This window comes from Protopterus annectens, chromosome 5.part1 (assembly GCF_019279795.1).
Source record: "Protopterus annectens isolate FY-2018-M chromosome 5.part1, PAN1.0, whole genome shotgun sequence".
Classification (NCBI taxonomy): domain Eukaryota; kingdom Metazoa; phylum Chordata; order Ceratodontiformes; family Protopteridae; genus Protopterus; species Protopterus annectens.
This window is the reverse complement of record NC_056736.1, coordinates 314,469,265-314,491,240: the sequence shown is the minus strand read 5'-3', so window position 1 is coordinate 314,491,240 and position 21,976 is coordinate 314,469,265.

Sequence of the window (21,976 nt, the reverse complement as noted above, 5' to 3'; positions counted from 1 at the left end):
ACAGTTTTATATTCCACAGGTACGAGTATACAACTGCTAGATGACTACTGACTTGACATCAGCAACCTTGCCAAGGCAATGGAAAGTATAGTTCATAGGTTCATAGGTTCATAGGTTGATACTAGCCTATAGGTCCTAGGGCCTATACATGCCTAGACATGGCAATTCCCGGGCTGTGTGTTCCCAACAATATTTACTTCCCTGGACTCCTGTCTAGCAGGAGAGCTGACATGATCCCCAGGGTCAGTTTCCTATCTCCCATCCAATTTTCCAGGTTCCTTTTGAAGAGGACCAAAGAGGCACTCTGCTTGACATGTATGGGCAGTCTATTCCAGAGTCTGGGGAGTCTCTGGGTCAGGAACACATCCCCCCAGCATGTATTGTTCATTGTGATGTCAAGATATGGATCCCTGGAGCATGTGGCTGTGAGGGTTTGGAATTCTTTACGTGTAGCATGTCCAACAGCTGTGGGTTTGAAATGGCATGGTATGTTAAGCAGAGATCGCCTCTGAGAACACAATATGTGAAAGAGTATAGCTGGATGATTTTCAGACAGTCAGCATAGGGCATCTGGTTTAGGCATGTAATTCATTTTGTGAGGTGTGTCTGCAGCCTCTCTAGTTGTTGCAGATGTCTTGTGAGGTACATACATAACAGGCCATTGTAGTCTGTACTGGGTCTACTGAAAGATGACTACAGTGGGACAATTGGATGCTTTTCCTGGATGTAAAGCCCTTAGTGGGAGGTGTGCCACATAGGTGGTTTTCCTGACTGTTATGGTGATGTGGTTATCAAAGGTGAGACCACTGTCCACCTGTGTCCCTAAGTCTGTTATCACAATTTAGGTGTTTAGTGTACTGCCACCTATGTGGTACTTCACAGGTACATGTCCCTTCCCAAAGGGGATAACTATGTATTTCTTGACATTGATATTGAGGCCATGGCACAGGCACCAAGCATGTCTTTCTGTAAGGCCCTTCTATAGAATATCCACATAATGTGGGGATTCAATATTGGCTCCCAGTGTGCAGTCATCTGCAACCTTTGTTTGCCAGAGTCCCTTACTGTTGGACTGTACTTCAGAGCAGTAGATGCCAAACAACTGAACCCTAAGGTACTCCAACTGTCACTTGTCTGGGGCTAGGGATAGTGTCACCTACATTTACAGTGTGGGTTCTGTCAATACAGCAATTGGCAGTCCATCAGGTGACATAGGGGTTAATAGCCAGCTTGATACATTTATCTATGATTCCAGAATGGAGGATGGTGTTGAAGGCCTTGGTGAGGTCCAGATAGGCTGTGTAACCACTTTACCCTCATCCACAGCTCTTGAGATGGGTTCACAGTTGTCATTCAGGTTGAGGTGACATGATCAGCCCTTCACAAACCCAACCTGGTTGGGGTCCAGTGTTTGCAGGTTACCAATGTCTTTGTTTTAATTTCCATGATGATAATACATTCCATGGCCTTGCAGATCAGGCATGTCATACTGCCTGGGCTGTAGTTCCCATGATCCAAGTTGGATTTCCCCCTTGTGGACTGGGATAATTGTAGCTGTGCACCACACAGTGGGCACAAAGCCTGAGGTGTGGCTATGATTAGACATGGCACGTAGGTGAGGTGCCAGTTCAGTTTGTATCTCATGTAGTACATAGCCCAGGATGTTGACTGGTCCCATGGCTGCTGTTGTCATAACACTGGAGAGTGTGGTTTTTACGTATGTGGCCATTATTACCAGAATCTGGCAATCTTTCTGTGTTGAGGTGTGCCCTTTGGGGGGTGGGAGGGGGTGTAGTTGGCACTGAATCGATCTGCCAGGATACTGGCAATATCCCTGGGAGCAGTATATTTAATACCATCCTGTTGTAGCTCAGAGCAGATCTGAGCATTGTTATTTAGATTCCTCACATAGCTATGGAACGTCTTGTAGTTGTCTTTGACATCTTTGGCTATATTATGTTCATAACTAGCTTTGGTGGATGTTATGAGGGATCTCTGCTTCTTACTGTAGCTGGTAAGGGAGTATTTTGCATTCTGGAAATTCCCCCATTTCTGCAACAGTTTCCTCCTTTTGTTGTATAGTATGTTTATGGCAGGGGGACACCACATTGGCTTCCTTTTCATGGTGGGGAGTGTCTTGGTTCTGTATTGGATGGCATAATTCATGCATGAGTGGATGTGCTTATACAGTGCCTTCATGTATGATTCAGCAGTCATCCCTTCAGTTCCATCTGCATGGGTGTCATGATGTTAGTCATGTCTGACATGTGTAGCATGACATTGGCTTTGGAGATGTGTGTTGCAGAGGTTTTCTTACTGGGCTGTGGGGGAGGGATCTTCATGTTAAGGATGATTAGCTCATGGGCAGACCTGACCACCGGTGGGGTGACAGTAGGCATGTAGCATTGATTTCCCATGTTGGTAATGAGCAGGTCTAGGATATTTGAGCCCCTGGTAGGACTACGGGTTACTTGATCCAGGACATTGGGAATTATGACTTCCAAGAACCTTTGGGCCCACATGTTAGTACACAAGTAGTTTTCCCAGTTAATGGCAGGGTAGTGTAAGTCACCCAGTATTAGGGTGTTTGCTTGTATCATAATATTTCACAGTATGTTTCAAAAGCTGTAGTGAAAATTATGGGGTATGGTGGGGGATCTCTAGCAAGCTATACAATTTGGAATGCAATCTAACCTACTGTTAGCTGCACCGAGGGTATTTCAGACACATTCTGTTGGGCAAGTAGCCTGCTGGTGTGAATATCCTTGGTGAATATGGACACTTTTCCACCTTTATTGTTTTGGTCCTAGTTTGGTGGCCAACAGGTGTGGTGATAGCTGTACCTGGTACTGCAGGGGTGCTCTCCGGAGCCTTGGATTAGGTCTATGTTACTGCACAGTTATCGATGTTCTCCATTTTTAGGTGTGCATAGTGACTGTGAATGGCCAAAAAAAATTGACTCATACACACACAGAGTTTCACAGTTGCCTTGTCTGGGAATAGAACTCCTACCTAACTAGTATATCACACTACAGCATTATGCAGTTATAGCATGCGCCACAGAACTTACTGGGCTACTTTTTCCCCAAAGGTGTATTTCAAAGTGAATGACATCAGCAGCCCTGCCAAAGTAGGGCAATTGAAATTGTAGTGAGTGTGAATGGCCTAAAAAGCATTGATCCCTACACAGACAAACACACACACACACACACACACACACACACACACACACACACACACACGCCATGTCTGGGATTAGAACTCCTACATAACTAGTACATCACACTACAGCATTACACAATTATAGGACGCACCACGGATGCTACACAGCTACTTCTTCCCCAAAGGTGTAGTTCAAAGTGAATGACACCAGCAGCCCTGCCAAAGTAGGCCATTTGAAACAGTAGTGATTGTGAATGGCATAAAAAGCATTGATCCCCACACAGACAAACACACACACACACACACACACACACACACACACACACACACACACACACACACACACACACACACACACACACTCACACAGTTGCCATGTCAGGGATTAGAACTCATACCTAACTATTACATCACACTACAGCATCATGCAGGACACACCACAGAGATTGCTGGCCTACTACTTTCCCAAAGATGTATTTCAAGGTGAAGACACCAGCAGGCTTGCCATAGTAGGGCAATGGGGAGTGCAGTGTGTGTGCATGGGCCATAACCTATTCATCTAGAGGCAGACACACAATACTCAGGCACACACAGGTTTATATTCCACAGGTACACGTATACAACTGCTAGATGACTACTGACTTGTACAGTCATGTTACACAGTTAGCACAAGCACCACAGACACTATAGTGCTGAGGGATACCAGAGGCAAATGTCTACGGTGATTGACATTTGCACATCATGTGGTTTTAGCCAATTGGATGTGTGCTGGGTAGGACAGGCCTCATGATGGGAGGCTCTTTGTCACTGTCTGTCACTCTCTTCCACACATCTGTGTATGTGTAATTTTGGCCTATTATAATGTGTTGTCCTTGGATATATGTGTGTATTCCTACCCAATGTGTGTGCAAAGTGTGACTGGTGTGTACTGAGGAGTGTATGCATTAACATCTGCGACTGTCAGATATGTATGGTCCACTGTTGTTGCCAGACATGGGCTTCATTTCTTTAAGTGTGTGAGCATGCCCAGTATGACCTTTCAGTATTTTGTTGTTTGACATGGCCTTCATTGGAGCATGCCCAGTATGACCTTCTTTATTGAATGTGTGAATCCATTCCAGGTAGATTGTACTCCAGTGCAGGCTTTTGTGCTCTACACCTACAGCTAGAAACCTGTTTCTGCTGGATATCTGTAGATCGGTTGACAATATGGGTTCAAAATGGGCAAAGGATAGTGGGTTACTGTAGGTAATTTTGTATGTGCTGCTTCTGCTACATGGTCTTGGTGTTAGCAGAGATATTCAGACATATGTACCGTTTTACACTGTGATGTTTTATGTCATCAAGTACTGTCAGGTATACATATTTGCTTGCAGTGATGTCCTGGGGAACACAGGGTGAATGCAGGTGTGTCCAGTATTGTGGTCAGCGGCCTACATATTATTGCACAATCATGACATTCTGTAGGGAAAGCTGTAGACACTTGCTGCTGGGTCTGTGTCAATTGTTCAGCACCTTGGTACAGTGGTGGCTGAGGATCCCATGCTTGTATATCCATCAAAGTGACAGTATGGCCATATCCTGCTGAGGCCATACCTCACAGCTGTACAGATTCACACAGGTTACCCAGAGGCAGGGGTCATAACATAATTCTGGACATTACCCCTTCACATTGTGGTTTACAAGCGGGTTTGTAGCCACCCATTCTTGTGTTTGCATCCAGGGATAGTATGTGCACACGGCTGAGTTTTGGACCTCACACACTCCATGCCGCCCATGCTTCTAACCCCCCCTATTATTCTATCCTCTTCCAAACATTATGGAAACATTATCTGATATTTTCCCTATTGTTATTACCTCATCCCAGCAGTAATTTGGTGTTGGTCCACAGTTCATGCAGTAGGACATGGTGAACATGTTACTGGGATTTGTCCACATGGCCTTGCATTTGGGTTCTGTGGACTGTGTTATGTTGTTATTTGGGAGTCCATGACATAACATATATTGGCAGTATGGGTGAGACACAGGCCTTTGGCAAAGGGCTGTAGGCCATTTGGTAGTGATGCAGGCCAGCTGTAGCAGGCCGTTGCATTCTGTCACTCCTACAGTCCCAGACTGCAATACACTGTATTCTCCAGGGGTGACAGGGTAGGTGTGCAAGGTGTTCATGCTAATACTTTATGTCATTCTTGATCCAGTGGTGTGGATGCTGCCAGGGTGCTGCTTATAGCTAGGAACACACCTGCATGGGACACCTGTTCTGCATGCTGCATTCTTTAGCTATTGCCATACAGAGGTGGGGGTCATATTGTACTCATTCCCAACATAAGGGATAAGACCAGAGAGGTACCTGTGTGTGATGGTGGGGTGAGCTGGGTGCATGTGTGCTATGGACACTACTTGCATCTGACTCACAGATATGCATGGGGAATTCCACTTATGCTGGCTTGTGCAGGGACATCAGCTGTTTCTCAATACTTCATACCTGTGACCTTTGTGGTCTGCCAATGTTTCGCCAGACAACATTGGTATTCTCTAATACAAGCCCAACTAATGCTAACCTGTATGTACAATTCCAAGGTTGTGTCCATTTGACAGTTACGTATTATACACTGTCTGTCTGGGGTATATCCTCCTATGTACTGCTTGTATGTTTGGGCCCACATTCATGCCATGTCCATCTTTCAGAATGTGACACATATTACTTCCAAACATTTGCTATGGCTTACTGCTGGAATATGTTTTTCTGGGAAGCATTGTTTGTGGCACTACAGTTGTGAGAACCTGGCCCTGTCATTGGCAGTACTGGCCAATGGCCACCAGGATAAACCTTACCATGCATACATACTGACCACTCTCACAAATATACACACAGCCCTGCATATTGTACACATGCTACAATCTAGCCTGCTACCTTGGCCAGTTCAGATAATCTGTGCACCACTGTTATTATACCTACACATACATGTTACTACATTTCTACATAGGATTGGGGGTGGGGCACACCTGACTGTTGCTACATTTCTACATAGGATTGGGGGGGCACACCTGACTGTTACTACATTCTACATAGAATTGGGGGGCACACTTGACTGTTACTACATTTCTACATAGGAATGGGGGGCACACCTGACTGTTACTACATTTCTACACAGAATTGGGGGGGGGGCACATTTGACTGTTACTACATTTATACATAGGATGTGGGGCACACCTGACACTTGTACACATTTGCTATGACTGTACTGGTATTTCAGGTACTCCATTTCATTCTGTATTATGACCTGTCATGCTGACTAGAAGCATATCAGTGTACTACAGGTCTTAGGTTTGATTGACCTACATTTCAATTTCTGACTTCTTACCCTTCAGAACTAACATCCCATTGTCTGACCAGTTGTAGTCTGTCTTTGTAGGTCTGGGGGGATGTTCTCCATAGCCATCAATCAGAGGTCTTAGCACAGCCTGTGTTTGTGTTTGTCTACGCCTGTCCTGCTGGCTGAGACTGTTGTTGGATATGTGAGCCTCCCTGACTGGCATGTGTGTGTCCTATGGACACACATGTGGCCCAGCACATTTCCTGCAGTGATTTTTGTCACCTTGTCTAGTACTGGCTATTGTGGTGACACCAGTATTTGTTACAGATCCCATGCTGCCACTATAGGTGTCTACTATCTGCTGGCATCCCATTCAGCCACCCAATTCCCTTGCATGCTTACATCCATGCCATAGATACAAGTAACAACAAATACAACTTCATTTGGCAATTGATTGGAAGAGTGACTTACCTTGTGGCTGTGCCAGTATTGAGGATGGTGCTGGAGGGCTGACTATGTTGGATGCACATAGTACATTCCCTATACATGGTTAAGTACAGGTAGTGTCATGTTTGGCATCCCTTTTACTGTATGTGCGAGTCAAAGAGAGGTGTCATTCCCTGGGTTCCTACCATGTCAGTGTATGTGCTATGCATTGCCTCTTTGCCACGGCTTGGCATACTTGGAATGCCTCCTTCTGCCTACTGGGGCAGGCTCAGGTTGTTCCTCCTCCAAGTCGCTCTGTGCCTGTGCAGGCCTTGGCAATGGTGGGGGGCTGTGTGGCCCTGCCCCATGCTGTTCCTGCTACAGCTGTTTCCACAGGATCATATTGTGTAGCATGGCACATATGATGACAATTGGGTACATGTAGCTGGTGAGTACTGCAAGGCTGCACCGGATGTGTCCATGAACTGGAACCGTGACTTGAGCATCCCAAACACACGCTCTATTATGATTCTGGTCTGTGCGTGTGCCTCATTATGGAGCTCTTGTTCATGTGTGTGTGCATTTCTGATGAGTGCCATCAGCCATTGCTCCAGTGTGTAACCAGCATCCCCCACTAGGTGGCCATAAGGGATGACCCATTGGCAAATCTCTGGTACAGCTGCGTCAGATGCCAGATGTGGGAGTCATGATAGCTTCCAGGACAGCCAACACACACATTCATTATAATGCCCTGGGCATTGCACACGACCTGGCAGTTGATGGAGGGGAAGCCCCTGCGGTTGATGTAGACCCTACCCCACTCACCGGGTGGTGCTTTGATGCATATGTGCGTGCAGTCTATAGCACCCACTACCTCATGATAAGATGGATAACTGCAAGGCTTACAAATAGGACATGGCAAGTATCATGTAGTAATTGGACAGAAAGGTGAAATTCTTGGTTGCAGTCAGGGTGTCTCACAAGGTTCTGTCCTAGGCCTATACTTGTTTTGGTTGTATCTTTCAGCTGTATCTTTTTTATATGAGATGTTCTACAATCTGTATCCAGATAACATGAAATTGGATAAACTGATTACATGTGTTACAGATAGGGCATGTATGTAAAATAATTTGACAAAATTGACCATTTGGCCACAGGAAAATAATATGCTGATAAATACATCAAAAACTAAGCATATGAGATTTGGCAGGCATAAATTGAAAGGTGAATACTTAATACAGCACACAGTGATTGAAACCATATATTTATTTAGGATCCTCAGTTTTGACTTCTTAGTCATATTAACTAATTAGTTAATGATAGTTATATAACTATAGATGGTATAAAAAATGTATAAAGTCCAGGAAATTATAAAGGATGAAGTAATTGTTAGTTACATTAGACCAAAACGTGAGTATGGAATAACAATATGAAAGCAAGCATAAGTAAACTGGAAAGAGTACAGCGGATGTGAAAATTTAAGTTATTATCATTCATCATCATCATCTTCTTTTGGCTGTTCCCGTTAGGGGTCGCCACAGCAGATCACCATTTTCCATTTCTTCCTGTCCTCTGCATCTTGCTCTGTCACACCAACAACCACCTGCATGTCCTTTCTCACCACATCCATAAACCTTATCTTAGGCCTTCCTCTTTTCCTGTTACCTGGTAGCTTCATCCTTAGCATCCTTTTCCCAATATACTCAGCATCCCTCCTCAGCACATGTCCAAACCAATGTAATCGTGCCTCTTTGGCTTTGTCACCAAACCTTTCAACCTGTGCTGACCCTCTAATATACTTATTCCTAATCCTGTCCACCCTTGTCACACCCAGTGCAAATCTTAACATCTTTAATTCTGCCACATCCAGCTCAAACTCCTACCTTTTTGTCAATGCCACTGTCTCCGACCCATATAACATAGCTGGTCTCACTACCCTCTTGTAGACCTTCCCTTTCACTCTTACAGGTACTCGTCTGTCACAAATCACTCCTGACACTCTTCTCCACCCACTCCATCCTGCCTGTACTCTCTTCTTCACCTCTCTTCCACACTCACCTTTACTCTGAACTATTGACCTCAAGTATTTAAACTCATCCACTTTCACCACCTCTACTCCTAGCATCCTCACCATTCCTCTGTCCTCCCTCTCATTCACACACATATATTCTGTCTTAGTCCTGCTGATCTTCATTCCTCTTCTCTCTTGAGCATATCTCCATCTCTCCAGGGTCTCCTCCACCTGTTCCCTATTCTCACTACAGATCACAATGTCATCTGCAAACATCATAGTCCATGGGGACTCCTGTCTGATCTCGTCTGTCAACCTGTCCATCACCATTGTAAATAAGAAAGGGCTCAGAGCTGATCCTTGATGTAACCCCACCTCCACCTTAAACGCATCCATCACTCCCACCGCAGACCTCACCGCTGTCACACTACCCTCGTACATATCCTGTACCACTCTTACATACTTTTCTGACACTCCTGACTTCCTCATACAATACCACAACTCCTCTCTAGGCACCCTGTCATATGCTTTCTCTAAGTCTACAAAAACACAATGCAGTTCCTTCCGACATTCTCTGTACTTCTCCATCAACACTCTCAGAGCAAAGATCGCATCTGTAGTGCTCTTTCCTGGCATGAAACCATACTGCTGATCGCTAATCATCACGTCCCTTCTTAACCTTGCTTCCACTACTCTTTCCCATAACTTCATGCTGTAACTGATCAGTTTAATCCCTCTGTAGTTACTACAGCTCTGCACATCACCCTTATTCTTAAAAATCGGTACCAAAACACTTTTTCTCCATTCCTCAGGCATCCTCTCACTTTCCAAGATTTCATTAAACAATCTGGTTAAAAACTACACTGCCATTTCACCTAAACACCTCCATGCTTCCACAGGTATGTCATCTGGGCCAACAGCCTTTCTATTCTTCATTCTCTTCATAGCTATCCTTACTTCCTCCTTGCTAATCCATTGTACTTCATGATTCACTATCCCTACATCATCCAACCTTCTCTCCCTCTCATTCTCTTCATTCATCAACCCCTCAAAGTACTCTTTCCATCTCCTCAACACACTCTTCTCACTTGTGAGTATGTTTCCCTCATTATCCTTTATCACCTTTACCTGCTGCACATCTTTCCTAGCTCGGTCCATCTGTCTAGCCAGTCGGTACAGGTCCTTTTCTCCCTCCTTAGTGTCCAACCTTTCATACAACTCTTCATATGCCTTATCCTTAGCCTTCACCACCTCTCTCTTTGCCATGCACCTCATCTCCTTATACTCCTGTCTACTTTCTTCATCTCTCTGACAATCCCACTTCTTTGCCAACCTCTTTCTCTGTATACTCTTTTGTACTTCGTCATTCCACAACCATGTCTCCTTGTCATCCTTCCTCTGTCCAGATGTGATACCAAGCACTTTTCTAGCCATCTCCCTTACTAGCTCTGCTGTAGTTACCCAGCTATTTGGTAACTCTTCACTGCCACCCAGTGCCTGCCTTAACTCATCCCTGAACTCCACCTCACAATTACCTTTTCAATTTCCACCACTTGATCCTTGGTGCTGCCCTCACACTCCCCCTCTTCTTGATAACCAACTTATTATGAAAGACTAAAAAAGCTGAACTTGTACAGTGTCTCATATAGATATTTAAGAGGAGACCTTATTCAGATATACAGGGCATTTAGAGACAACTACCTCTAGGAATGCTTGGGGTTATCAAAAAGTAGTAGAGAAAACTCAGACAACCTATGTAGAAGATTCTATAGAAATGAGAAGTATGTTAAATGGTTATGTGAGAAAGTAGCTGATGTATGGAATAGACTGACAAATTACATTAAAGCAAGCGCTAGTTTACAAATTTTTAAGAATAGCTTGGACACATTATGGGAACAACTGTTTTGGTATATTGGCAGGCTAGAAGGGCTCACATTTAATGATTGCATGAATATAACTATGAATGGTATTAATAAACAGCTAAATGCTCTACACATGAAAAATAAATGTTTAACTTCACAAACCAAAAAAGGTTTGTTGTCCTTTACCAGTTAATAAGTGCTTAACTCCACAAACCATTGTTACATTTGCCAAAATGCTTCTCATGGCCAAAAATACTGCAGGTTCAAATACAATCGATAGGCTAAATAAATATACTCAACAAAAGGTAGAATCATCATATTACAAAGAGCAGTATTTGCCATGCACCCAGTAGATAAACATAATACCAGTGCTGTTCTACATAAATTAAAATGGATGACTTTCGGTAATAGAATCAGATATCTGCATCACACCTTCACACATAAAACAGGGCTACAAAGTTCAATACTTCACAACGTTGCTCCGGTACAATGAAGGCTGTCCCTTTACCCACATACCACACTGCTTAGGTAATCCAAAAATCGATCTCAAAATAATATGTTTATTTACTTATTTATTAATTTTTATATATATATATATATATATATATATATATATATATATATATATATATATATATATATATATTTTCATATTAACATCAATTGTGCTTTTAAGGTTTTTAATAACAATAACAATATGCACTTGTTTTTAATAACAATAACAATATGCACTTATTTATATTTGTTCCTTTGGTGTTATAACATTATATTATTTTTGTTTTTTTGTGTCTCTAATAGGTAGTACTCTTTAACATCTTTTACTACACACAATGTTTTTTTGCAGTGTTGCATAGATTTTTTATTGAAGCTAGCCCTTTTAATTATAATTATATGTAATTAATTATGTAATCAAAAGAAATTGCTCAATTCTCAACCAATGGGTTGATAATACTGTGATATATAATACATGGTTTGTTAATGGTAACTGGATTCTGAGGAAGTCTCCGGTGCAGGAGATGAAAGCGCTAAATCAGTTACTTTTCTCTTCATGTGTTTAAGTATTTTATTTTATTTCATGTATCTTACGTTTTGTTCACAATAAATTTTTCAAAATATCCGTTTGAGATCGATTTTTGGATTACCTAAGCAGTGTGGTAAAGGGACAGCCTTCATGAAGTATTGGACTTTGTTTTTGTTGCAACCTTTGGGTTGTGTGGTTATCAGAGGGCTACAAAGTTAACTGAATAGCTACAGCATCATTACTGAAATTGGGTAAAACTAACAAATAACTTAGCTCATTGAATATAGGTCACCTGTATATAAAAAGGGCTTACCAAATTAGGAGACAGAGCACTTAGTATTGTGAATGGAGGTACATTTACCATTTATTTGTGATAACAAAGCCAAATAATGTCAAAATGCTATGAAAATTCCACTTATTCACCAGAATTACCTACACTAAGTATGGTAATATTTAAATTCCAAATATAGACAGTTTTTCTAGTGTCAGCATATATCTTTTGTAAAGTAACACCAGATCCAAAATCTTGTTTTTACAACTTGTGTGCACTACTTTCTAGTCAACTATTCCCTTTCTGAAACTTTTCATGATTTCAGTATCTGATCACAAATGTTCCCTCTCTGCTTCAGAACTCTACCAACCCTTTTCTCCCATTGTCCTTCTTCCGTGTCTTTCCTAAAACATTTTCCTGTCTCGACCCATTAACTTCATTAATCCATTTTCTCCTATTTCCATGTCCTCATGTACTTTTTCTACAGTAAATTATGTACTGAAGCTCACAAATTTACTTTTTTCCTGTATCATTTAGGTTGAAGAATACAATACATATATATTAACATTTTTGTTACTATGAACTGTATTGTTTAGTATGTATTTTATTTAACAAGTACTATTCCTTGTATATATATATATATATATATATATATATATATATATATATATATATATATATAGAAAGAGAGAGAGAGAGAGTAACTGTGATATAGTAGAGAAATCCTGCTGCATTTTTAATATCTGTGCATTCTTGATGTGGAGACATCAAGGAGGAGAAAATAAACCATGACAGTAAGTCCAGCTGTCTCCTTCAGATTTTGCAAAATACATTTAACATATACTGATGTTATGATGTGTTTCTCCTATATTTATGATCATTATAACTCTAATAAATAAGGTCTAAGACTCAGAATGTTAATTTGCAATTCTTATTAACTCATTTACATTTTCAAGGCTTATTCCAATTTATTCTGGAGGTTTCTATTTGCTGGGAAATCTCCTTCATGGTCCAGTGGCTTTTTAGTTTCTGCAGATGACTGTAAAACTCAGGAACATATCCATATTTTCTTGGGAATCATTAAGTATTCATTTACTAGCTTTTCTTTTCATTGACTAGGTTGTTGTTGTTGTATCTTTTGGCTTTTCCCGGTTAGGGGTCGCCACAGCAGAACTCCGGTCCGCTAATGATTGGTAGTTGATTTTTACATGCCGAGTTACCAGCCCTGATGCATAACCTTCAAAGAAGGTACGCCAATTCACGCATGTCTCCGCGTATAAGACGCTGTAGCTGAGAATCGAACTGGACAGCCTCTTACTGTGAGGCAACAACGCTACCGCAGCACCACCACCGTGGGTCTTTTCATTGACTAGGTAATGTAAGAATATAGGACTGGTATTCTTCTTAATCATCATCATTCATTTTGAATTTGAAGAAATAGTTTTAGTGTTCTAATATCCATCAAAATGTAGGTATCAGCAACTAAAGTTATCCATTTTATTAAAAAATATAACTGTTTTATTAATCGTATGCTCAGCCTCAGTAAGAAGCTGAGATCCCTTATAAGATCCTCCAAAACTAGCTACGAAAATAAAATTGCCACTAATTCCAAGGACAACCACAAAGCATTCTATAGCTATGTCAAGAATCTCAATGGCAACACCCAGATCTGCTCTGAGTTACAGCACAAAGGCATGAAAATTACAGAACCAACTGATATTGCCAACATCCTGGCAGATAGATTCAGTGCTAACTTTACCCCCACCCCCTAAAGGGCCCATATCTATACAGGAAGAATGCAGAGTCCCTGTAATCACAGCTATGCAGGTGAAAGCTGCACTCTCTAAAGCCAAAAACACAGCATCCATGGGACCAGACAACATCCCAGGCTGCGTTTTACACGAACTTCAGAATGAATTGGCTCCCCACTTAAGCACCATGTTCAATAATAGCCTCACATCAGGCTTTGTGCCCACTGAATGGCACACAGCAACAGTTATCCCACTCCACAAAGGGGGAGCCACCACTGATCCCGGGAACTATAGACCTATTAGCCTGACGAGCCTGATCTGCAAAGCCATGAAACGTATCATCATGGAGCTCATAAACAAAGACATTGGTAACCTCCAAACTCTGGATCCCACCCAGTTCGGGCTTGTGAAAGGCAGATCATGCCTCCTGAACCTGATCGACTTCTTTGAGGCAGTCACCAAAGCCGTAGATGAGGGTAAAGTGGTTCACACAGCCTATCTTGACCTCACCAAGGCTTTCGACACCATCCCCCATTCTGGAATTATAGCTAAACTCAATAAACTAGGCATAAATCCCTACATCACAAGATGGGTTGCCAACTGGCTCACTGACAGAACCCACACTGTAAAAGTTGCAGACTCCAAATCTGACCTCAAACCATTGACAAGTGGAGTACCACAGGGTTCCATCCTGGGACCGCTCCTGTTTGGTATCTACGTCTCTGAAGTACAGGCTAACACAGAAGGCCTCTGGCTAATGAAGTTTGCAGATGACTGCAAACTAGGAGCCATAGTCAAGTCCCCAAATGATGTGAACATCCTACAGAAGGGCCTCTCTGAGACAGATGCCTGGTGTCAGAGCCATGACCTTAAGCTCAATGCCAAAAAGTGCACTGTCATCCCCTTTGGTAAAAACTCTGTACCCATGAACTACCACATAGGCAACAATCTACTTAACACCGAATGCGTGATAAGAGACCTTGGGACCCAGGTGGACAGTAGTCTCTCCTTTGATAGTCACATCGCCACAGTAGTCAGGAAGTCCTTCTATGTGGCACACCTCATCATAAAAGGGTTCTCATCCAGGAAAAAAGAGGTCATCGTTACCCTCTACTCATCACTCATTAGACCCATTATAGAGTACAACACCCCTTTTGGAATGTACCTCACAAGACATCTGCAGCAGCTGGAAAGGCCACAGAAGTACCTCACAAAGAGGATTACTGGACTCAAACAAATGCCCTACACTGACCGCCTCAAAAAACTCCAGCTGTACTCCGTAGCATATCGCCTACTCAGAGGTGATCTCTGCCTGACATATAAAGCTATGTCAAACCCAGAGCTGTTGGACATGCTACACCTAAAGAAATCCCAATCCCTCTGAGCTACACACTCTAGGGACCTAAACCTTGTCACCACAATAAACAGGACATGTTGGAGGGATAGATTCCTATCCCAGAGACTTCCCATACTCTGGAACAGGCTACCCATCTATGTCAAGCAAAGTTCTTCATTAGCACTTTTCAAGAAAAATCTTGATGAGTGGATGGGAAATAGGAAATACACCCTGGAGATCACTTCTGTGTCTCTGCTCATCAGTGGCACAGGAAAACTTTCTTGGGTGGCGTAAGCCAGGGAACCTTGTTGGCTAGGCTTGCGTAGGCCCTTGGACCGATAGCCTAGTACCTACCTATGAACCTATGAACCTATGCTGGCTATTTCAGGATAGATGCATATTATGTGAATACAGGTATGAATTCTGTCTCCTTAGAAACATATCTACCAACACTAGCACATACTTGTGTCTCATTATGTCACTGATGAAATGTTTCATAAATTGAAAGTAGCTTTATTATTTGTTTGTTTGTCTGATATTAGTTTGTTGATGATTGTTGACCAGGGTAGCAATGGACACATTTCAATGAAAATCCAGAGTTACATGCATGCATAGCTCTCAACTGTCCCTGATTTCTCAGAATGTCTTTCATTTTTGCCTGTTCATCATAAAATGTATGATTTTCTGGCAAAACACTGATGATTGTAGTCACTAAACAATCACATGACATTTAGCTTTTAAATCTATATACGAGAATGTACACAAATGCAATATCTGTTATTCTAGGAAATTTCTAATATATAAGAGCAATATTTAAAATGTGTCCCTGATTTGATGCCTTTGAGCTCATTATTTTTTCGTCTTTGTCCCTCATTCCTGTGCTTATACATTCTAAAAGTAAGCATTTTCATACTAAATGAGACACATTTGAAATCAACTACAATAAGTAAGCAGTCTTCATTACATTATACACTAACAAATAAAGAAATCAAACATAAACAGTGGGATTTATAAACAAGATTATAGTGTCAGTAATCCAGGCTAGCAACAGTTTTCTAAAAATTGGAAAACTGTTTTCATATTATTCCTCAGTGTCTTGCTAAATAATGGTTTGGCATCATTAGTTCTTTATTCATGGCACAGAAACCATTTCTTTCTCTTCCTTTTTTCTTAAAGAATTAAATATCATTATCAAATTCCTTTTTTCTGACATGTCAGTTCTTTGGTATACTGTGTATATACATGTTTTAACTGGAAATCCTGTTCTTTCCTATTATCTTAATTAATTTATTGATTTTATTGTTCTGCTTGCTTATCTTGAATCACATTTTGTTACTTTAGGTAAGAAAGCAACTTCATGTAATAACCTTGTCTTGTTGTTTGGAAATTTCTGTTCAGTTTATGTCAGTCCTTTAATAATAGCAATGATTCCTGTTATGTTTTCTTTCTTTATTGCAAATGCATTTAAAGTGTTCTTCATAAAGAAGGCTTATGTCCTTTGAATGTTTTTGGAGGCCTCATACATTTAGGTGACTATATATAACTGTCTTTCGGGGTCGCCAAAGCGGAACTCCGGTCCGCTGATGATTGGCAGTAGATTTTTACATGCTGGCTTGCTGGGCCTGACACACAAACTTCAATGAAGAAACGCCCATTTATGCATGTCGACACACAGAAGACGCTCTAACTGAGAATCGAACGTGCAACGTCTATTAATTGAAGGGAGACATTGCTAGAAAAGTGTCTTTCTTTTACTTCTTTTCCAGGATATTTTAGTGACAGATAGTTTCCAGCATCCATCTCTTCTCTTTGAGACATCAAAATGATTAAGTCATTTAATTTAGATAATGCTCTAAGTGAATTATATCGACAAAGTACAGTCTGTTTGGAATTAGTTCCACTTGCAACAATCAGGATCATCCGCAAATATGTATCTCATGTTTGCTGATATTTTTTATAGTTTTTATATGGGGTATTTCCACATACATTGTATTTGCGTTACTCACTTTTGAATATTATTAATGATACAAGCATAGATTGTTACATTACTTTTACTTTGATTATGTTGCTCTTTTCAGCTAAGATTTATTTACTCACTTCATGTGCACTTATTTCCATACTTTCTGATTTTATATTGGGAAGTTTTATTTTTTCTGTCATTTGCTTCCAGTTATATGACATTCGAATACTTATCATTGCTTACTTCTCTCTTTAGTACATTTTACAAAATAGCACCATTAAAGTACTAGATCATTTCAAATATAGGTCATTCTAGGAGATTGTTAAAATGCACAAAGTATACTGAAATCACATAATTAGCGTTTCTCCTCTGTGATGCGTATATATTTTTATACCAGCTGGGATAGTTAAGATTTTGTATCTATCTCTCTATCTATATCTATGGCTACATCTGTATCTATATATCTATATCTATATATCTATATCTGTCTATTTTGCTCTTTCTATATCTATCTATCTTGCAGGAAATTTTGAATTAGCGGTTCAGGTGTTGCCCTGTGTTCATGGATTCAGGTAAGTGTTTATGTTTAAGGGTGTTGAGTAGGGGCTGTAGTGTGTGTTAGTGTGTATTGTTACTGTGATGTGTGTGTGCGAGAGGAATGTAGTTTGTGTGGTGGTGTTTCGTGTATGCCTGCCTGTTGACCTGTTTAGTATCCACTCTGTAATTTTTATGCTAAAAAGTGGACTGGAATAGTATAAATTATTTTGTGTAATAAGACAAAGGTAACAGCTATATAGAGTATGACTCTCCAAATTGTTTACACCACAAGCTCACATTAGAAGCCCACCACTTCACAGCAGCAGTGTTCTTCTCGGCCTTGCAAAGCAATTATGCTTTTCTTTCTTTTTGAATTTGTTTGCTTTTAAACGTTTGAGTTGTAGCTCATTGTGCATGGATTTGTGTGCACCACTCTTACATATTTAATACATTTTTCTTCAGGGAGGAGAAAAAAAGAAAAAAAAAAGTAATGATAGTGAGAAAAAAGACTTCTATGTATAAAAGGTTTATTCTTTGACAGAAATAGATGCTTGTGTAGCAAAGCTCAGCATTACAGTGAGACACTGTTGCCTCTATTCCAAAAGATTTGCTCTCAGTCTAAGTGACCAGTTAGACTAAGAGCAGGTTGAGAGCAGGTATTTTGTGATCTGGTCCTTGTAGTAAGCCTGATAGGCTTTACACTGAAATATGTCACTTATTCTGAGAGCAGGTCTTTTGGAATCAGGGCAGACATACACTGAGAGCAGCTCTTTTGGAATCTGGCCACGTGAGTGCGCTGATTTAAGTGATGCACTGATAAGGCACACTGTTATCAATGGCATTTTAAATGGTCAAGCTTGTGTCAAATTACTGAGCATGTCAGATTTAACACTAGACAAAGCATTGGATATATACACATTAAATAAACTTAAGAGCATTCAACTAAAAGGGTTACATGAAGCCATGAAAGTGTAAATTAAAGGCAGATGATGACAACAAGAAAAATCAAGACAAAAGCTTATAAATGAAAGAAAAACATTAATGATGCCACACAAAAATCCAGGATGATGTCAGGAAACAAACCTACAACTAGAAATAAAACTGCAGCCACAAGGTACAACAAAAGCAATGAAATGTTTGTATCCTAGTGTGCTATTTTGCAAAAGTATGCAAAAATACTTTAGAGTCATTGGAAAGTAAATCTAATAGTGGTAAACAAAAGCTGAAATGTTTGTGAATGCAGTAAAATACATATTCAGCACAAAAGTAGTGAAAACATGTTGGGTCAGTAATACTAATTATTCAAGGCACACGTTATCACTTGTAAACATAATACTTGAGCAAAATGTAATTTTAAGAATTTTTAGACTTATGTAGGTTATATGGAAAAACTGATGATTTGGATTCAAGATCCCAAATATATGTTATATACAGCACCTTTGTAAAATACTGGTACTCATCCAAATATTTTCTGTAGAATGAGCGTAAGAATCTTAATATGATTAAAACAATTTGTTGTCTACAGGCATGAACAACTCACATGTTTACACAGCAGAATTTGCAAATGTTTCTAAGGCAAACAGCTTGAATGTTTTTAATATGAATATGACCATTAGAAAGAATAATTGTAGCAAGATTTTTTGTAAGAGACAGTTCAAAAGACCTCTGAGCAAATAATATGAATGTTTACTTGAATACTGTTATGAGTGTATGTATGAGAGTTAAAATGAGAAATAAAAACTAAGCAAGAGATAAAACATCCAGATCAGGCTAGTGCAGACTCTGCTTAAAATGTAAAGAAGTATACAGAATTGTGTGATATCTTGGGTTGTTTACAAAATGAACATTGCATTACAGTTTATACAGAGACAATTCTTGTAATGAATGCATGTAGGAGAATATTTAACACACTTAGAAAAAAGACTGGACAGAAGTTAAAAAGAATAATATTGTTTGATGTAGTTGTTAAGCAGGTTGAACTGACTGAATGGTGATTTTGGTAAACTAGATAAAATAAGGGTCTACACTGGTCCTCAATGCTTGAACTTGTATATTAAAATGAAAAATATTTCAGTGCAGACTATTGAACAGAAGTGGCTTACAGACATGCTTACTACTAAACAGCTGTTTAGTTCCAGAAACAAGAATCTGAGAAAGTCAATCCTACACCCGATGTACAGAATCTACAAGACAGACCTGCTCTTATACAGTTCCAGGAATGTTTCAATATCTTTCTGTCTATACCTAACTTGTCAGATATAATAATGTAAATTAGAAAGCTACCAGGACATGATTTCAACTGAGTTTGATCTTTATGGTAAGATAAATGTTTTAAAACATTGAAAAATCTTGTTGCAGAAGTTCCAGTTCCAGTCTTGAAGTTTATGTAATGTTTTTCATTCAGACACTATTCAGACTGATGTCTTTCAGCTAGGTTTGGGTGTAGTTCTTGTATAATAGAGTTAATAAAAAGCATAGTAGTTTAGAGTTTTCACTAAAGTGTAAATGAGATATGTAAAATTTGAAAGAAATGTTAGCCATTTATGATTGTCAGAAACTCCATGTTGACATCTATGGCAAAACTGTTACTTACAGAATATAACAGAACAGACACAAATCCTCAGACACCATGTCCAACAAACAGTTTAATGTAGTGAAGACAATAGCAAATGTGTTTTCAAAACTTGCTTCATTAGGCTAACACTAAACCTTGTAACTCAATCTTTTTAAATGGAAAATAATTCACATAATTAATGATGTCATTTCCCCAAGTTACATGCCCATTAAATACTTTCTTCTTTCATGATAACATATATCCATAGTTAAAGCATAAATACTTTGTTTCAAATGCCTTCCTTTTAAAACAAGCTTCACTTATGCCATGCCATTTAAGCCGGGTTGTATCTCAGCTTCTAATTCTAAAATCCAATGTAATTCTAAAGTTTCAGTAAATGTGTTTATAATCCCACCTCCTTGATTCAATTTAACAAGAGTTAATACTTGAAACTTAAAAAAAATGTTCTATACCAAATTCGTTTATATGCTTGGCTGGTGCATCTGTAGATTTATTTCTATTAATATCTGAAATATGTTCCCATATTCATTCTTTTAACATTCTGTTTGTCTACCCGATGTAATATGCTAGGCATATTTGACTTTTAGTTAGATAGATAATTATTTTTACTGATACAATCAGTATAAAATCTTAATCTATCTAATTTCTTCATTTTAACATAATGATATTTTGCTGCTTTATTAACATGAACACAGAATTTACAATGTAAGCAAGAAAAGTCTCTGTTTTTATTATATTTACTATTCCTTGTGGACTTTTCAAGTTACTTTTGTTCTTATAAACTGACTCTAGGAGTATTACCTACAATACTACTTATGCTATCATCTACAGTTAAAATGCTATAATTCATTGTGATTATCTCACAGATTTCATTAGTATCTTGAGAATATGTTAATACAAAATTCAAATTCTCAGAAACCAGATGAACTTTATTTTTCAGCCTAGCTGGTCAAAATGTGGGTGTGCTGTATTTTTTCTTTCTGTTAACATAACTTGCCTATTTTTAAAAATCATTTCATATTTGTATCATTTTTCTATAAAAATCATCATTAAATATATCCATTCAAATGTGATATATCTGTAGTTAATCTTGATGCTCATTGCATCTGGTTGTATACAATGTTTTTATAAATGTGTTGTGGGTACATACTATGCCTATATGGATATGTATTATTCTTACAATCTTTTCTATATATTTGTGTATTAAATTTTCTTTCAGGTGTTTTCAATATTTTGACATTTAAAAACTCAATAAATTCATTTAAATACATCAGTTCAAATCTCAAAAATTCTGTAGTGGATTCCATATAGCGATGAAGAAAAGTTGATGTTGAATAATCTTCATGCTGTATCAAAATGATATAATCTATAAAGCATATATAATATGTCTTGTCTGAATAAAGGAGAATCTAATAAATGCAATCTCTCTCATTCAAAGTTAAATTAGCATAAGAATTAGCACAAGCTGTGCCCATTGCTACCCCATTCTTATGTAGAAAATAATTTTCCCCTAAAATGAAAACATTGTTTTCTAAAACTTCTAGCAAAGTACATATTAAATCCATAGCTATGCTATTTAAATCACAACAACTAGAAAAGTATAATCTCATTAACTCTAATCCCCTGTCATTAGGCATCATAGTAAACAAATAAAATCAAAAATAACAAGAATAATGTAACTGTGCTATTTTAAAGATACCATTCATATAGACCTTCCAAAAACAGTTGACTATCATTAAGAACTCTT